This window comes from Apium graveolens, chromosome 6, assembly GCF_009905375.1.
Source record: "Apium graveolens cultivar Ventura chromosome 6, ASM990537v1, whole genome shotgun sequence".
Lineage (NCBI taxonomy): Eukaryota > Viridiplantae > Streptophyta > Magnoliopsida > Apiales > Apiaceae > Apium > Apium graveolens.
This window is the reverse complement of record NC_133652.1, coordinates 208,687,095-208,701,517: the sequence shown is the minus strand read 5'-3', so window position 1 is coordinate 208,701,517 and position 14,423 is coordinate 208,687,095. Positions and strand designations below refer to the sequence as shown.

The 14,423-nt window shown below is 40.3% G+C and overlaps 1 non-coding gene across 1 annotated transcript; it reads right to left on the bottom strand.

Annotated features, from left to right (window-relative positions):
• Positions 1 to 5,966: 5,966 nt before the first annotated feature.
• LOC141669361 (small nucleolar RNA R71) lies at positions 5,967 to 6,073 on the bottom strand. Its single transcript, XR_012553647.1, has one exon. It is a non-coding gene; the product is annotated as a small nucleolar RNA R71 (small nucleolar RNA).
• Positions 6,074 to 14,423: the final 8,350 nt, after the last annotated feature.

The following is a 14,423-nucleotide window of genomic DNA, read 5'->3' as shown; positions in this document are numbered from 1 at the left end:
GACTCGAAATTATGTTTTTGGGTCAAAATAGGGCTACCTGAATCTGGGCAAACTCATCGGATTCTGGAAATTTTCCAATTTCCGGTGATATTTTTTAAAAACTGGCGTTCGTTAATTCAACTGCAGGCAATTGTATTTAGAATCATTTTTTTACAAAATACGGTTGAATTTAATAGCTGGGCGGTTTTTTTGAATTATTTTTAAAATTTTAAAAATTTAGGGCGGAATTTTCAAAATTTAAGTGAAATTTAAATTCAACTGCCTTGGGTCGTATTTAAGCGGTCGTATTTGACACTAAATTCAACCGACTACTAAATATCACTCCCATATGTACCCAGACTCAAAACCAGTCGTATTTAACTAAATACAACCGCCTGCGGTCGAGTTTAGTTAAATGCGACCGGTTTTGGACCGGTCGTATTTAGCCGTTTTTATTGTAGTGTAGAATAGAGGGATTGTTCCCTTTTCATTGGTGCTATAATAGAAGTTACACTTGGTTACACCGGGCACATTGACCCCGTAGTGAAATATTTTCTCTATTTTTCCTTCTTTTCTCTCATATTGCTTTAGAATTATCTATTACTTATATTTTTCTTGAGTAATATTTATGTTAGTCTCTAATTGTGGTTTTGTTAGGTCTCAATATGTTTGTAGAAGGGGGATTGAATACAAACAATACCGTTTAATCGAATAAAATACGGAATAAAAAAGGTGAAACAAAATTCAAGTTAAATAAAACTATTATTAAACTTGAAAGGTGTTACAACAACGGTATTGTTTACAAGGGATTAATCTCAAATTAATTATCACAAATCTAGAATAAATTCGACATGAACTTTTTCTATTTTTGCAATAAAAAGATTAAATGCTAAAAGCGATTTGAGATTAAGTTCTAGGGATTTCGATCCGCTAGATAGTTACACAAGAACAAGAAAAGTATTTCTAGTGGATTGAATTTAACATTAAATACTAGAAATAAATGATCTGTGAAATTTGCAATAATTTCTCTGCAGGTTTTCTTTTTGTTCTGTGTTCTTCTGTATGATATTCAATGCTCTGCTCTAGTAGAATGTTCTGCTTCTTTTTGTTTTTGTAAACAAATTACTTGAATTAAATCAGCAAGATATTCGGCAAGACAATAAAAAATGAACTAGCAAGACAATCATTTTAACTGGTAGAACTATCGGTAGGACAATCCAGAAAGACTTGGAAAGACTTTCGGTATGACAATCCAATTGTCATACAAGTTCAAGTTTGTTTTTGCTGATTTTCTTTTTAAATATTATTCCAAAATCATTTCTGAAAAATGCATAATATTAATTCAGAATTAATTAACCAATTAATTCAATTAATCAATAAATTAATCTTTGCAGATTTAATTTATTTTCTTAATTAAATTATATGACTTAATTAATTAATAGAGAATTAATACCAATCTTGAGCAGCAACCATTCTTCTGAAAATCTTCTGAAAATCACTGTCAATTACGAGTCAATTCCACCACTTAAATGTTGACACTCGATGTACTGTCTGGTTCATGAGTGACTAACTTCCGTGACGTTTCTTCATGCCTTGACCTTGATACTCTTGATTTTCTTCAGACTAAATCCTTGTAATTAATTGATACCCTGACGAGATCTCTATCACTTGATTAAATCCACAATCTTGATTTATATCACTGAGGCTTGATCAATTGCTTGAGCTTCTTCCAGTGAATTAAGTCATCAAGTCTGTAGATGAACAATGGTACTTAATCCTTTGACATATGTTACTTTGAGAGATCTCTCTGATGATAGAACCACTATTTACTTGTTACATCCTTATTTGAGTTGAATTAAATCCTCGAATAAACAAATAGGCTATGACATATGCCTTTCAATCTCCCCCTATTTGTTTGTTAGACAATAACAACAAATACCTAGAGGATAACTCAACTAACAAATAAGAAAAAGATATAAACAGTAATGCAAAGTAAATAGCAGAAAAGTTCTGGATTATATTTAACATTTTCCAGATTCCAAACGAAATTTATAAGTGAATACAAGATAGATGTTCCTCTAGCCTGAACATGTAACTACATTAGTCTATCTTGATTCATAAAGCTCTAATCATATTACATTGAGTTTTGAGCTAATTGAATTCAGTTGTCTTCTCTTCCGACTTCACCTTCTTCCAACTCATCACCTTCTTCCAAATCTTGAAGCAACTCCTTGTCAAAGACACGATCCTTTTCTGAAGTGAAGATGTCTGGCCTGACTGGTTGAACTCCAACTGTCTTTAGCTTATTCTTGAGTCGATTGTACCTTTTAATATTCTTTTCACAATAAGCTTGAATCAAATCAGCTGCTTGAGTTTTCAACATGGATGAATATCGAGCAGTTCTTAGGTGATGTTCCATCCAGACCAGATGCTTAGCTGAGTAGTCTTTAAGAGATTGTGAATCGAGCTGGCAGATTTGAAGACAGTCAGACTTAAAGAATCTTACCTGATGAGGATTGTTGACCACTTGAGGACTAGCCCTGCTGGCAAACTCTTTGAGTCTTTCTCTAAGAACTTTATTCAATTCTGAGCTTCTTTTGACTTTGTTGAGAAGAACCCAAATCTCTGACAAATAACGATTCTCAAACAGATGAAGTGACACCTTGAAAGATCCTTCGCTCTGACAATATACAAATATGCTCATCTCATTTAGTGATCTGTCAAAGGCAGCTGTGATCCTTGAGACTTCAGTCTTTATAGCATTCATGTACATGTCATTGTTTGGATTAGAGATCTCAAGCTTGTCCAGAAGATGTAGAAACTGTCTATCATTGTTTGTGCTCAGCTGAGGCATATCAAGTACTCTCCTAGCTTCATCCCATTTTTCACCAATCTTCAGTCTGACATCTCTTCTCCTTTCTTGAGCCTTAATGTCATGAAGATGTTGCTTTTGAAGAGTTTCTGTTCTTTGTATGTCTTTCCTCATGTCAATGATCTGGGATACCTTTTTGAGTTCAGCTTCTTTTCTTTTCATCTCTGACTGCTGCTGCTGAAACTCTTTCTCAAACAGAGGATCCACTGGAGCTTCCTCTTCCCATTCTCCAAAATCACTTTCCTCCTCAGCTTCAAAGAAACCATCTTTATCTTCCAAGACCGGTTCAGTGGAAACGTCACAAATATCAAAGTCATCATGTTCTCCACTATAGTAGATATCATCAGGCTTCCCTGTGCCTCCAGCAGACGACTCTTTTTCTTTTCCCTTTTCACTTCTCCCTTTCTTCTCCCCCTTAGTTGAGGAATCCTCTACAGACTTTCCCTTAGATCCTCCATGACCTCCATCACCTCCCGAGCCTGAGCCTCCACCAGACGGCCCTTCAAAGAAAGTCCTTTGTTCTTCATTGGGACAGTTAGAATTTTTGATCATGTAGTACATGTGCTTCATCCCTTCATTCAGATGTTCCATACCCGTCTTTATCTTCAGAAATCTGGAAGAATCTAGTGAATGATTCATTTCAACCAAGTCTTCAAGAGAAGTCATTCTTGTATGTAGAGAGCAGAAGTTTGAAATATCGTCAGCTGATAACGTTGGAGATGCCTGGATTGAGTTAAGCTTAGGTACAACAAATGTCTTCAAATCTGATATTTCAGTTCTGATGAGAGCCAGCTGATTATTGACAGAGGTGGAAGAAGAAGGCCGTTCCACCACTTATGCTTTGAATGATTTAGCTTCAGCCTGACTTTTTGCAAGTTGTTCCTTGAGATCAGCAATTTGAGCTAACAAATTTTCAGTGTTTGTGTCTGTGTGTGCGCTCACCTGAATATCTCTCCTGTTTAATTCACTCAACTCACGTGCATGTTGATAAGTGGCATTTTATACCACTTAGAACGTCTTAAAATGGCTTAAATTGGTGTCTTGAAATCAAGTATTTTGTGTATTTGATGCATTTTTCTAGTGTTTATGCATTTCAGGGTATTAGTTGCATTTCGGAGAAGGAATCATCAAGAATAAACCTTGGCATGTGTTCACCATTGCGAGAGGAAAAGAATGGGCAGATTACGGCGAAGAAACGGAGCAAACCTGGAAATTTTCCAGTAGGGTCCTGTGCGCCCGCGCAGCAATGCTGAGCGGCCGCGCAGCAGCCTTGCGCGCCCGCGCAGAAATGCTGAGCGGCCGCGCAAGGTCGGGGAAAAAGATATATTATTTTAGACTTCTACTTCTGTTTAGCTTCCAACTTCTATGTAATCTGAGTTTTATGGGACTATTATATAGGTAGATTTGAGACGTTTTTCATAGAGTATAAAGAGGAGATTATGTTTTAGATTGTGTTTTGCAAGAAGCGAAGGAGATAAGGAAGAAGACCGATTTAGCACACAGCAGCGAAGAGGAAGCATATATTCTTGTGATTCTTGTTTCGTTGTAACGTTGGATGCTAGTTTTCTTGCTTTAACTTATTTACTCTTGTGACGTACTCTGTTTTAATATAATCAGTTTAGTTGTTATTTTCTTGTGTTTGTTTATCATGATTTCATATGAACCCATGATGGCGATAAGTTCTATTATGGGCTAATCGTGATCATGGGGTTGCAACGGATTTATTATGGAATTCTTTAGTTAATTGTTTAATACTTTAGTATGTGATGATTGCATGATATCTAGTATTGGTTGTGCGTATTCGTCTTATGTGCGTCGCGAACATATAAGATAGGGTGTTAATCTCTTGTGAAGCGACGGTGGATCTTGAGATTTAGAACTTGCCATGCTAGCATAGGTTCATGTACGTTGTGCATGATTAGTGGGTAACTCTAACAGTTTTATTTGCCCTATATAATCAAAAAGGAATAACTTGTGCTTAAATCGTTGTGTTGTCAATTTCTGTAGACATATAGGAACTCAACATAATTGATGACTATTCAACTTCTATCTTAATTGTGGATGTTTGGTAGAATGGTATTAGTACAATGAAAGTTGGCTTTTATCAGTTTCGTGTTATTCGATTAATATCATCATTGTCACATGCTAAAGGTAATAACAATGGTTATAGAAGGAAGTAATAATGAAGTTGTGATCTCATGAGTGTTTTATTATTGATAAATTGAAGTGTTAGTTAAGTGGTTAATTAAGTAGTTAATTATAGTTAATATTTAATCAACAATTTTAAGTGTTATTATCTTAACATTGAGAAGTAGTCATACATTGGTGAGTGAGTTAAATTAGACAATAAATTAGTCTGAGTCTCTGAGGGAACGAACTAGAAAGTATTCTATATTACTTGCGAACGCGTATACTTGCGTGAATATTAGTGCGTAATTTCGCCCTAACAAGTTTTTGGCGCCGCTGCCGGGGACTCGGCGTATTTGTTTTGTTTATGTACTTACCATCATTGGTCATTAGGACTCAGTGATTAGGACGTAGTAGTTAATTACTCTTTTCGGTTGTGTTTCAGGTACTTTAGCAAACGTTTATGCAAACTCGTTCTCGTGCTCGCAAGAGGACCTTAGATACAGCTGAGGAGAAAGACGAAGTTCTTGATACACCGGAGAAGTTAGATTTTGAGGATTCGGATTCAGGAACTGAGCAGAAAGAACCAGTAAACATGGGAGATCGTATTGTTCAAGCTGATCCAGCTCTTATGGATTTTTCTCGGCCTAAAATTGATGACATTCAGTCAAGCATCCTTCATCCGGCTATTCAAGCTAACACCTTTGAGATCAAGCCGGGCACTATTCAGATGGTACAGAATTCTGTTTCTTTTGGAGGAGCGGCAACTGAAGACCCCAACATGCACATAAGGAATTTTGTCGAGATCTACAGCACTTTTAAGTATAATGGCGTGACTGATGAGGCTATCAAGTTGAGGCTTTTCCCATTCTTACTGAGGGATAAAGCTAAAGACTGGTTACATTCTGAACCAGCTGGGTCAATCACTACGTGGCAAGAGCTTGCGCAAAAGTTTCTGGTGAAGTTTTATCCAATGGCAAAGACTGCTGCTATGAGGAGTGCTCTTACTCAATTTGCGCAGCAACCTACAGAATCTATGTGCGAGGCTTGGGAACGCTACAAGGAAATGTTGAGAAAATGTCCACATCATGGAATGCCAGATTGGATGGTAATCACTGGTTTTTATAATGGTTTGGGGGCCCAATCTCGGCCCATGCTCGATGCAGCAGCTGGAGGCGCCTTATGGGCTAAAAGCTATACTGAGGCGTATAATCTTATCGAGACGATGGCTGCAAATGAGCATCAAAACCCAACTCAGAGGATGATGTCAGGCAAGGTAGCAGGTATTCTGGAAGATGATGCAGCCACCGCTATTGCAGCCCAGCTCCAAGCGCTATCAATGAAGGTTGATTCTCTGGCTACGTATGGAGTTAATCAAATAGCTATGGTTTGTGAGCTTTGTGCAGGTTCTCATGCTACGGATCAGTGTTCTCTTGTCAATGAATCTGTTCATTATGTGAATAATTATCAGTGACAACAGCAGCCTGTGCCAGCGACCTATCATCCTAACAACAGAAATCATCCAAATTTTAGCTGGGGGAATAATCAGAATGCTATTCAGCCACCATATCAGCAAGGAGTAAGTAAACAGTTTAACCCACCTGGATTCCAGCAACCACAGCAGTATGCTACAAGGCAATCATATCCTCAACAGGGAAGTGCAGCTGCACCTACTAGTGCTGATTTTGAGGAACTTAAGCTGTTGTGCAAGAGTCAGGCGGTTTCTATCAAGACCTTGGAAAATCAAATCGGTCAATTAGCCAATGCAGTGCTCAATCGTCAACCTGTCACTCTTCCCAGTGACACGGAAGTACCAGGCAGGAAGGAAGCCAAAGAGCAAGTCAAGGCTATTACCTTAAGGTCTGGAAAAGTAGCTGATGCTGAAAAGGCAAAAGAAGTCGAAGCTGAAGTTAGGGATGAAGAATCTAAGCAAAAGGAGAAAGCGGCGGAACCAAGGAAGACTACTGTTGAACACACTCTGCCTGAGGCTAATACAGGGGAGAAACAGCTCTATCTTCCACCACCTTTTCCTAAGAGATTGCAGCAACAAAAGCTGGATAGACAGTTCGGGAAGTTTCTGGAGGTGTTCAAGAAACTTCATATCAATATACCTTTCGCTGAGGCTCTGGAACAAATGCCTAGTTATGCGAAGTTTATGAAGACTATTCTTTCAAGGAAGGTGAAACTGGATGACCTTGAAACCGTTGCTCTCACGGAAGAATGCAGCGCTGTTCTGCAGCAAAAGTTACCACCAAAACTGAAAGATCCAGGAAGCTTCACCATTCCTTGCACCATTGGAAATCTAACTTTTGACAAGTGCCTTTGTGATTTGGGAGCAAGCATTAATCTGATGCCCTTGTCGATCTTTAAAAAGCTGGATCTGCCTGATCCAAAACCCACATACATGTCGCTACAATTGGCTGACCGTTCCATTACTTACCCAAGGGGCATAGTTGAGGATGTGCTTGTCAAGGTGGATAAGCTCTTCTTTCCTGCAGATTTTGTTATTCTGGATTTTGAGGAAGATAAGAAGATTCCCATAATCTTGGGGAGGCCTTTCTTGGCTACTGGCCGTACCTTGATAGATGTACAAAAAGGGGAACTTACTATGCGGGTCCAAGATCAGGATGTGACCTTCAACGTATTCAAGGCAATGAAATTCCCTACAGAAGATGAGGAGTGCTTAAAAGTGGATATGATAGATTCTGCGGTTACGTCAGAACTCGATCACATGCTAATGTCTGATGCATTGGAAAAGGCCTTAGTGGGGGAATTTGACAGTGATGATGAAGATAGCAACGAGCAATTACAATATCTGAACGCTTCTCCATGGAAGCGAAAGCTCGACATACCATTTGAATCTCTTGGTACTTCTGACCTTAAGAATGCTGAAGGGAAGCTCAAACCATCAATAGAGGAAGCACCTACCTTGGAGCTTAAACCATTACCTGAACACTTGAGGTATGCTTTTTTAGGTGATTCATCTACGTTACCTGTTATTATTTCAGCTGACCTTTCAGGTAGTGAGGAAGATAAGCTCTTAAGGATTTTGAGAGAATTCAAATCGGCTATAGGATGGACCATAGCAGACATCAAGGGGATAAGTCCTTCATATTGTATGCATAAAATTCTGCTAGAGGAAGGAAGTAAGCCAACTGTGGAACAACAATGAAGACTGAATCCCATCATGAAGGAGGTGGTGAAGAAAGAAATTCTGAAATGGCTAGATGCAGGCATCATTTATCCTATTTCTGACAGCTCGTGGGTGAGCCCTGTACAATGTGTTCCTAAGAAAGGAGGTATCACTGTGGTCGCAAATGAAAAGAATGAGCTCATCCCTACTCGAACAGTTACAGGATGGAGAGTATGCATGGATTATAGGAAATTGAACAAAGCCATAAGAAAGGATCACTTCCCTCTCCCATTCATTGATCAAATGCTTGACAGATTGGCGGGACATGAGTATTTTTGTCTTCTGGATGGTTATTCCGGGTATAATCAGATTTGTATTGAACCAGAGGATCAAGAAAAGACTACCTTCACTTGTCCATTTGGCACATTTGCTTTTCGTAGAGTTTCGTTTGGGTTATGTGGCGCCCCGGCCACCTTTCAGAGATGTATGATGGCTATATTCTCTGACATGATTGGAAATAACGTCGAAGTGTTCATGTATGACTTCTCCGTCTTTGGACACTCATATGATGAATGCTTGAATAATCTGCGCGCCGTACTCAAAAGATGCGTGGAAACTAATTTGGTGCTTAATTGGGAGAAATGTCATTTTATGGTGCGTGAAGGCATTATCCTTGGGCATAAGGTCTCTAGCAAAGGTCTGGAGGTGGACAAGGCCAAGGTGGGAGTCATTGAAAATCTTCCCCCACCTAATTCGGTGAAAGGAATCCGTAGTTTTCTCGGTCATGCGGGTTTTTATCGGTGATTCATCAAGGACTTTTCAAAGATATCTAAGCCGTTGTGCAATTTACTTGAGAAAGATGTGCCTTTTAAATTTGATGATGAATGTTTGGCAGCATTCAAAACTCTCAAGGAGAGTTTGATCACGACACCAGTTATTACAGCACCAGATTGGACAGAACCGTTTGAGATGATGTGTGATGCGAGTGATTATGCGGTAGGTGCAGTTCTGGGACAGCGCAAGAAAAATCTCTTCCATGTGGTCTACTATGCGAGTAAAACTTTAAATGGGGCCCAATTGAACTACACCACTACTGAGAAGGAGCTTTTGGCTATAGTCTTTGGCTTTGAGAAATTTCGATCTTATCTGCATGGTACGAAAGTGACAGTATTCACTGATCATGCAGCTATTCGCTATCTGGTTTCTAAGAAGGATTCGAAGCCGAGACTCATTCGTTGGGTGCTTTTACTTCAAGAATTTGAGTTAGAGATCAAAGATAGAAAAGGTACTGAGAATAAAGTAGCTGACCATCTCTCTAGGTTGGAGAATCCCGATTCTACTTCACAAGATAGAACGTTAATCAATGAATCTTTTTCGGATGAGCAGTTGTTTGCAATTCAGGAGGAAGAACCATGGTTTGCAGATATTGTGAACTATCTTGTCAGCAATATAATGCCTCCTAATTTGACATCCGCGCAAAAGAAGAAGTTTCTGCATGAGGTGAAGTGGTATATGTGGGATGAACCATATTTGTTTAGACAGGGAGCTGACCAGATCATCAGGAGATGTATCCCGTTCTGTGAGACGGAGGGGATATTACGAGACTGCCATTCCACGGTTTATGGTGGACACTATGGAGGTGAGAAGACGGCAGCTCGTATTCTGCAAGCAGGTTTTTTCTGGCCTACCTTGTTCAAGGATGCTCATCAGTTTGTTTTAAGGTGTGATCGTTGCCAAAGAGTGGGAAATTTGTCAAGGAAGGATGAGATGCCATTAAATGTGATGCTTGAAGTCGAGGTCTTTGATGTATGGGGAATCGATTTCATGGGGCCTTTTATCTCGTCTTGCAATAATCAGTACATCTTGCTGGCAGTCGATTATGTCTCAAAATAGGTCGAAGTTAAAGCTTTACCGATAAATGATGCAAAGGCAGTGCTAAATTTTCTTCATAAGCAAATTTTCACAAGGTTTGGAACACCTCGGGTAATCATAAGTGATGAAGGATCGCATTTTTGCAACCGTAAGTTCACTTCTATGATGCAGCGTTATAATGTGAATCATCGAGTAGCTACTGCCTATCATCCGCAAACAAATGGTCAAGCGGAAGTGTCTAACAGAGAGATAAAACGCATTCTAGAGAAGGTTGTTTGTCCGTCAAGGAAGGATTGGTCTTTAAAGCTCGATGAAGCTGTTTGGGCTTACAGAACAGCATACAAAACTCCACTTGGGATGTCACCGTTTCAGTTGGTGTACGGTAAAGGATGTCATCTACCGGCGGAGCTTGAGCATAAGGCCTACTGGGCATTGAAGAAATTGAACCTGGATTTAGATGCAGCTGGTAAGAAAAGAATACTTCAGCTTAATGAACTTGATGAATTTCGACTTCAAGCGTACGAGAATAACAAAATGTATAAGGAAAAGGTGAAGAGGTGGCACGATAGGAAGCTACATCCTAAGTTATTTGTGCCAGGGCAACAAGTTCTGTTATTCAACTCTCGGCTCCGACTTTTTCCTGGGAAGTTGAAATCAAGGTGGTCTGGACCTTTTATTGTCAAAACTGTGTTTCCACATGGAGCGGTGGAAATTTTTGAGAATGATTCGGACCAAGCATTCAAGGTTAACGGTCAGCGGTTGAAGCACTACTATGGGGACATGGCAAACCGAGAGGTGGTTAGTGCCATGTTGTTGACTACGTGAGAAAGGTACGGAACGTCAAGCTAATGACGAAAAAGAAGCGCTGCGTGGGAGGCAACCCATGAATTGTTGTTACAGGAACCCTTAGAAGTTAATAACCTATCCAAAAACACAAAAAAATCAGAAAACAGGGGCTGAAAAAAAAATTCCAGAGACCCTCTGCGCGCCCGCGCAGCTATGCTGAGTGGCCGCGCAGCTTGCTGCGCGCCCGCGCAGAAATGCTGAGCGGCCGCGCACAGGGTCGAGTTCCAGAAAATTTTTTTACAGTTCAGAAAAAAAAAAAAAACAAAAACACACAAAAAACCCATCACAGCCCATAAACCCACGAATTCTTTTCCCATTACCCCATGATTTTATCCCTCAACCCCACTCCTAATCTAATTTAACCTACTCCACACCCTATATATACATACACCTATCCCACATATCTCCCACAAACTTCCTACACTTAAACCCTCGCATAAACATCAAAAATCAGTTCTTACACACTTTTATTCACAAATCAATGGCACCCAAGAGAGCACGCACTATTGACAGCAGCAGCACAGTTCCTACTGCTGATTCATCAAGGGGTACTGCTGCAAGGCCTCGGTTAACTGACAGAGCCGCGGAGGAGGAGTACGCTAGGCTGTTGGGGAAGCCGATTCTGAAGGAGAGGGGGTTTTTACCATCAGGGAGGGATGGTGAGTTGTTGCCCATAATTGCAGAGAAGGGGTGGATAGCTTTTTGTGAGTCACCCGAAGCAGTACCGATGAGTGTTGTTCACGAGTTCTACGTGAACGCGAAGGCTGAAAAGAATGGGTTTTCTGTAGTTCGTGGGCTGACGGTTGATTATCATCCTGCGGCGATTCGCCGTGTGATTGGACAGCGAGAGAGGAAGCCCGAGGAGGAGAACTGGAATGAAAAGACTGCTGAGGACTTTGACTTGGATTTGATTTGTGCGACTCTCTGTCGACCGGGCACAGTTTGGAACCGCAGTCCAGCCAATAATGAGTATCGTCACTTTCCGGCGATCGCCATGAACAGGTATGCCCGTGCATGGAATGCATTTATATGTGCTAATATTTTGCCTTCTTCACATACACACGAGGTCACAGTTGAGAGAGCACAGTTGTTGTGGGGAATTCTGAATGAGGAATACTATGTGGACCTTGGTGAGTTTATCTACCAAGGAATTCTGAAGTTTTTGAGGGGAGCAAAGCATATGAACATCCCTTATGCATCCACGGTTACAAAGCTATGCCGAGCAGTAGGAGTGAACTGGCCGGCTCATGAACAGTTGCAGTTGCCAGCAGCTCCGATAGATTCTGGCACTCTGAATGGGATGCAGGAGTGGACCGGTGGTGAGCCTGAGGAGCATGGGCTGGGTTATCGTCTTCCAGGAGGGCGTCCAGCACGAGGTGCTACTATGGCCAGGCCAGGGCGTGGTGAGGCTAGTTCTTCGAGAGCTCAGGAGGGTGCTGGGATGGGTGATGCCCAGTATAGGAGGCTTTCACGGCGGATGGATGCCATGTATGAGACGCAGAGTAGGTTTGCTCAGGAGCTCACTCTTGCGTTAGGGACTGCTTTTCGAGGCCTTGGAGCTGATATCCAGTGGCCAGTTTTTGGTGAGGACTCTGCATACCCGCCGCCTGATACTCCACCCACTGAGGGTGATGATGATGATGACTCCGAGTAGGTATACCCTGTGTTCCTTTCTACTACCTTCACTGGGGACAGTGAAGATTTTAAGTTTGGGGGTGGTAGTTAAGGAATATTTTGTGTGTGTCATATAGCTGCATATTCATGATAGTTAGTTCATATAGTTGCATAATTTTTGCCATATAGTTTTTTTTATATATATAGCTTTATTTGTTTATCATATCATATAGCTCATGCATATACCATGATCCCTTTTGCAATGATTTATCGACTGAATTGTGATATTGATGCGAGTGTAGTGATAGCATTAAAGTGATATTAAGTTGTGTAGGTTGATATGCATGCTAGAAGCACTTGTATTGTCACTAAGTCTTAGAGAATGCTTAAGGACTAGATTGTTGTTATGATCTGATTATTTTCGAGGATAATCTATTTATTATGCTTAGAATTTGATAATAGGTTCTTAGTGGTAAAGGCATGAAAAAGAAAAAAAAATGGAGTAAAAATGGAATTTGTTGCTAGTTGTGGCTAGGCGTCAAATGGCTAGTAGCCGGCTCGCATGTTATGCGAGTAGTCTAGGGTTGAGCAAGATGGAGCGAAACGCACTTGCTCAGAGTTATTTAAAAAAAAAAAATTTGCATAATTGATCAAGAGTGGGCTCTTTGGTATTCGAGTTATTAAGTTCTTAGGGGACTTTGTGCCTAGTGACCTAAGGCTTTTAGAGTCTGGGATCCGCTAACCTAACGCTCGTTACATGGATACCATTGTATAAGTCTTTTGTGGACCTCACTCATTGCACGGTCAAATAAGCATTTGAGTTGTAAATAAAAAGCACGATTCCGTAGTAAGCTCCAGAGTTCTTGTAGTGTTGTATATCACTTTGTGCCTAGAATTTTTATTCTTTGTATAATCGTAGGATTGTCTTGAGGATAGTCTAGTCATAGTAATTGGTCTAGTTCCAAAGCATATCTGTTAAGCATTTGCACACACCACGTTTCTGGCGGTATGTCCGTTTGCATGAGTTTATTGATCTTTAGTGTCTAACTGCATTCGTTGAGACGTGGCAATTTGGTTGGTTAATTGTAGTAAGGGGGATCGTTGCATTTTCATATAGATTGCATTCATGCATATTTTTATTTGTTTTTGAGTCTGTGACGCTTAAGGACAAGCATCGATTTAAGTTTGGGGGTGTGATAAGTGGCATTTTATACCACTTAGAACGTCTTAAAATGGCTTAAATTGGTGTCTTGAAATCAAGTATTTTGTGTATTTGATGCGTTTTTCTAGTGTTTATGCATTTCAGGGTATTAGTTGCATTTCGGAGAAGGAATCATCAAGAATAAGCCTTGGCATGTGTTCACCATTGCGAGAGGAAAAGAACGGGCAGATTACGGCGAAGAAACGGAGCAAACCTGGAAATTTTCCAGTAGGGTCCTGCGCGCCCGCGCAGCAATGCTGAGCGGCCGCGCAGCAGCCTTGCGCGCCCGCGCAGAAATGCTGAGCGGCCGCGCAGGGTCGGGGAAAAAGATATATTATTTTAGACTTCTACTTCTGTTTGGCTTCCAACTTCTATGTAATCTGAGTTTTATGGGACTATTATATAGGTAGATTTGAGATGTTTTTCATAGAGTATAAAGAGGAGATTATGTTTTAGATTGTGTTTTGCAAGAAGCGAAGGAGATAAGGAAGAAGACCGATTTAGCACACAGCAGCGAAGAGGAAGCATATATTCTTGTGATTCTTGTTTCGTTGTAACGTTGGATGCTAGTTTTCTTGCTTTGACTTATTTACTCTTGTGACGTACTCTGTTTTAATATAATCAGTTTAGTTGTTATTTTCTTGTGTTTGTTTATCATGATTTCATATGAACCCATGATGGCGATAAGTTCTATTATGGGCTAATCGTGATCATGGGGTTGCAACGGATTTATTATGGAATTCTTTAGTTAATTGTTTAATACTTTAGTATGTGATGAT